Here is a 5360-nt window from a genome sequence, read left to right on the forward strand (position 1 = left end):
CTCTAAAGCTCGCTACTTCAACATGTTTTACATTTTATTGTGTGTTGAGTATGTTTCTTGGCCTGGTGCAGAGACTTCCTGGAGTTTTTGCTGTCCCCTATGACGTCGCCAGCCAGCAGAGACTCCAGAACCCCCAAAAAAAAAAAAAAACCACACTTTTTTTTTTTTTTTGTTTTTTTGTTGATTAAATAAAAAAAAACGAATAACGTGTCAGTCAGTGAACTTCAGTGGTGCTTGTGGTTGAACTTTGCTTCCTTCAGACAGGGCCAGGCTAGCCGTCGCCCTGCCTGTTTTCAGTCTTTGCGCTGAGCTGAGCTAACTGGCTGCTTGTGGTAGCTTCATGTTCGTCTCTTCTAGCTCTCTTCTAGCTCTCAGCAAAAAAGTGAACAAGAGTGTTTCCCAAAACGCTGAACTGCTGGCTGCCACGCCGCTCGCCCAAAAGCTATGCTGCTGCTCGCTGCCACTGCTGCTGTCAGCATTTCAAAAGCCTCCATCCCGGGGGGAGGCCAGTATCGTCACCCCGCGCTCCCTGCCGAGTTAAGCTTCACGTTTGCTCGCGGGGAGCGACGAGGTAAGATCCTAGACGTCAAACATTAATGCTCCACGTATTCTACATTTAGCTGACCTGACTCACTGAACTATCATAGGGATTTTGCATTCATTCCAAGTGAAGATAATTACCGAATGTCTTGATGAGTGTACCATGAAACAGAACACAAACACCCGCGTATATTTCCATTGTTGTTTATTGGTCAGTATTTCTCAGGCAATAATAATCATTGTCATTATAGTGCACTTTTCCTTTTTTGTAATTATACTACAGACATTTCTCTTCGTCATTGTTGTCATCATTATTTGTGTTAGCTGTTTTCTCGACTCACCCTCCCCCACATACCTCCTCCTCCCTCAAGTTTTTTCTGACATTGTGAATTTTGGGGTGGGGGGTCACAAGATGAGGGGGTCGTGGATGGTCATGGATGGGCTGTGGCAGGGCACAGGTGGAGGGGAATATGGGCGGGAGACAAGAGATTATAGTTGTACAATTCTATCTGCAGAAGAAGAATGAGCAATAATGATGAGAAGAAGAGTGGTACAGTGACTACAATGTTGATAAAAGATAGTGAATGCTACATAGATATGAATGGAATACAATGGAGACAGAGACAGGCATACAGTGTATACAAATGTATACAGCATCTGCGTTGAAGTATACAGTGTATAAAATGTATACAAGGGGAGGGGGTTGTTGATTATATAAGGGGGTGCAATATGTGCAGTTTGGACAAGGATGGGCGTGGAGCAGGAATGGGGCGGAAGCACATGTAACATGAATGGGTGGACGGGGGAGTAAAGGAGGAATGAGGGAGGGAGCGAGGGATGAGATTTCTTTCAATAGGAGAGTTTAGCTAGCAGGGGGGCCTCTCAGATAACAATTGTGCCGAGGGTCCCGTTGTGTCTTTGCATGGACTTTGATGCAGAATTTGCTCAGAGTAGAGCAGACTCTGGAGAAGCCTTTTTTCTTCTTCTGTGTTCTCCCCATTTCTATCCTTTAACTAGATTCTGTCTTCCTAAAAGTGGACGAAGGTGAAGTGGACTCTGACCTTGTGTTAAAAAAAAGAGCCACGACATAACAATCTCTTTTGTGTACGTGCGTGTAACTTTAAACCTCCCTGACCTCTGACCTTTCCGATGTGTGCACCTCACCGCTGGAGTCTCCTAAGGGGCCTTCTTTGAGCACCAGGATGGGATCGGAAAGCCTCCAATTACACAAGAGGGGGGAAAAACACATTTACTTCTGATGCTAAAACCCAGCACAGACTGAAGATCTTCGATTATGTCTACTAAGGGTGCTGTGCCACAAACAAGTACAAAACTGTCAAGACGAGTAGGCAAATTGTTTTCCCAAAGCGTTCAATAACTGTTCCATGCCAAAACCTCACCTGAGGGTATGATGATATTCTGAGAAGGTTCAGTTTGCATCTGGATGTTAATCCCTTGTGTAAACTCAGTCTAGGATGTCGAAGTACAATTCCTAACCGCATTTTTCAGCTTTCCAGGAATTAGTGAAAGACTAGGACGGCACTTGGCCGGTGAAACTGCAAACGAGTGCTTCTTTCCTGTCTCTTTCAGCTGCTTCTGTTAAGTGTGTGGAGTAAGTGAAGAGGCTACTGAAAGTCAATTAGGAACGTATGGTGGTGTCAGTGGCGTGTCGGTTTGCATGAATACACACGGAATGTTTCACCGGGAATGAAAATGGGTGGAAATACAGGGAAATACACTTGTGTTTGCAGTCACTGTTCATGAATGATTCAACACTCTGAACAAGACCGAAGGCCTGAAGCCATGCTAGCAGCTATGTCAGGTTGGACATAGGCACGGCGATGCTCTGAGCTGAAACGCCAGCATGCTATCATGCTCACAAAAACGACGCCGACATGCTAATGTGTAACAGCTATAATGTTTTCCATGTTCACCTTCTTAGTGTAGTGTGTTAGCATGCTAACATTTAGCTAGTTAGCACTACACACAAAGCGCAGCTGAGGCTAAAGGAAATGTTAGTTTTGCAGTATTTGGCCATAAAACCGGAGTACTGGACAAATTGGAATCTGACCTGACAACTGCGCTAAGTGAAAAGCCAGAGGATCCCAAAGTCAGAAGGATACTATCCTTCATCTGGAGAAAACGAATGTTAAAAATTTGGAGCCAATTCATCAAGTAGATGTTGAGATATTTCACCGGCTGAGTGAAATCTTTGACCTGCTGGTGGTTGGCTGGAAGGTACTTTTGAAGCATCAGGTTTTTTTTAGAAAGTATGTTTCCTCAGGGAAAAGCTGGTTTGCTCTGCAGTGTCAGACATCTTGAAAGTGACATTTCCCTGTCTTCACCCATCTCCTGCTGTTCCAGTCAGGGGAAAAAAAAAAAAATCACACTTTCAACAAATACACGGAAAATAAATAAATACATTTTCAGTAATTATATGGAACAAAATATGTTTACACTCTTGCAAAAATTTCAAAAAAGTTTTTGACATTCACATGGTTAGCGCTGCCCTCTAGTTTGCTGGTGGCACACACAAAAAATTAAAAAAAAAAAACCCACAAAGACCAGAGAGGAGTCAAAGAAAAAGGAATGGAAAGTTAAAAAAAAAAAGAAAAACTAAAAAAGCTAAATTTCATTCTTTATGTGTGGCGTGATTTTCCCTTTCCCCCCTCCAGGCATGTGTGCAGAGTTCTTATTACAAAAGACACACCCAGTCCTTTTGCTTTCCCTTTTTCCCCTCTTGTGAAAAGTACATTAGTTGTTCATCTCCACCTGCCTCTCTCTGTACTCGCTCCATCTCTCCTTTCACAGGCAGGAAGGGCTGAGTCTTTTGTTGGGGCTCTGGTGAGCCCTGCATCGTTCTGCATCTACCGTCAAACAAAACTTAACTTTGGGTCTAAAAAGACCGGTCGGTACACTTGGTTTCCCTGTTTGACCAGCCTGTTTATTTTAGTCCCACATTTCCATCACTTTAAAGTACTGCAATTTCATGGCTTTTAATTTTCTTCTTATTTGGAATTTTTTTCAAGTCATTCTTAATACAGTATTCACGTGTCAATATGTGCACCGAAAGAGCTACTGGTCTCTGTAATCATTCATCCTCTCCATACGGGCCCTGAAGTGATCCTTTCCTGACATGACCATGTTGTAAAAGATGAGACACAACCCATTCCAACAATGCATTCAAACGTTTAGCTGAAGCTAATACGAGGCTTTAGCTGTCTGAATCTTGCTCCTGATCTGCAGCATATACTTTAGAATAAAATTACAAGCAACAGAGTCGGAAAAAACGTTCACGTGAGGAAACTGTTAATCTCATTAACTCTGGTATTGTTGCTCCTGTAAGTATCCTGTGCCACAACTCAGCAAGGAAACGCCGTCCAGGGGAATACAAAGAGGGAACTTGCTACAGGAAACAAGGCTATAGACACTACCGCTCAAATTTTTTCAATTTTCAAAACTCTGGCTCGATTTCAGGCAGAGCAGGAAAATCGAGCAAAAGCAGGCCTCTCATCTTTAGGCAGCAACCGTCATTTTTTTTCTGAAAAGACAACTGTATGAGCTGTAGCTGTAGCTAGCGAATTAAGCCAACATTAGCTCCATAGCTGGCTGAAAACTCATACTCTAACTGATTTGTTTTAAAATGAGGGCCCTAAAGGGCTCTTAAACATGCAGTTGATGGTTATATGGTTATACACTGCACTGTACTGTACTAAAAGAACAAAAAAAAAAAGCTGAATAGGTCCCATGAACACGGGCCTGCTGTCCCTAGCTTTTGTTGCTAGGTTGTGATTGGGCAGGGGAAGGGCTTAGCTAATGTTAGTTAGTGTAGCTCAGACAGGTGAAGCCTTATATTAGCGTCAGCTGAAAATGAATAAGGAACAAGGACTGTGGATTGTGCCTCCTGTCTTTCACAGTGTAGCTGCTCCTGGAAGGAATCACTACAGCAGGAACAACTACAGCGAACCAGAACTCCTTCGCTGTGCGTATGGCATACTAATGTTGGATTAAGATAGACTAAGGCAGACTAAATCCTGACCTATCCTTGAAGAAAACAAAAGACTTTCACCGTCATCTCTAAGTTAGCTCAAGAGGCTTTTGGCCACTTGTTCTTTTGTCTCTCCTTTGCTATCAAATGGATACCTGTTGCTAGCTATCCTCTGTCCTGTCGCTATCTATTCATCTCCCTCTCTTCCAGTGGGAGTATTTGCTTGTGAGAGATCCTACCTGTGGTGTGACTAGTGGCCTGAAAATGGGGCTAAAACTAACGAGCTATCCACTTTTTCTCCTCCGTTAAAGGCAATACGGTATCATAGCTTTATCGTTGTAATTCAGAAATAGTTGTGGGACTTAGTGTTTCTCAAACACTCAAAGAAAAGTTGTGTCCGTCTTATTTTGATATTCACCTAGCTGTAAGGCTTTTACATTACGTAGACCACATCGGACCCCTTCGCCGTCATTTCTTCGTGTGTTTTCCTCTGCTCTCAGACTCCTCAGATGTTAAAGTACAGCGTTAAGGTTACTAATTATTTGTAGATAAAATCCACTCTAACAATCAAGTCTAAATCGGGACTCATTCTGTAATTCGCGTTCCTTTCTCAAAAGACATCCTCATTTTGTTGCTTTGCTTGAGAATACACATTTGTCTTCAATTAGAAAGTGAGGAGAAGAGAGGAGAGCAGGTTTCTCGTCATGTGACTCATCATGTTTGGTCAGGTGGTGCTCAGGAGACTTGATGATGCAGGTGACGTTTGGCTAGTCAGGAAATGATTCATGAGAATGCCTTGCGGTGCTTTCTCATTGGCCATCTCCCTGTATCT

Source organism: Xiphias gladius, chromosome 3, assembly GCF_016859285.1.
Source record: "Xiphias gladius isolate SHS-SW01 ecotype Sanya breed wild chromosome 3, ASM1685928v1, whole genome shotgun sequence".
NCBI lineage: Eukaryota > Metazoa > Chordata > Actinopteri > Istiophoriformes > Xiphiidae > Xiphias > Xiphias gladius.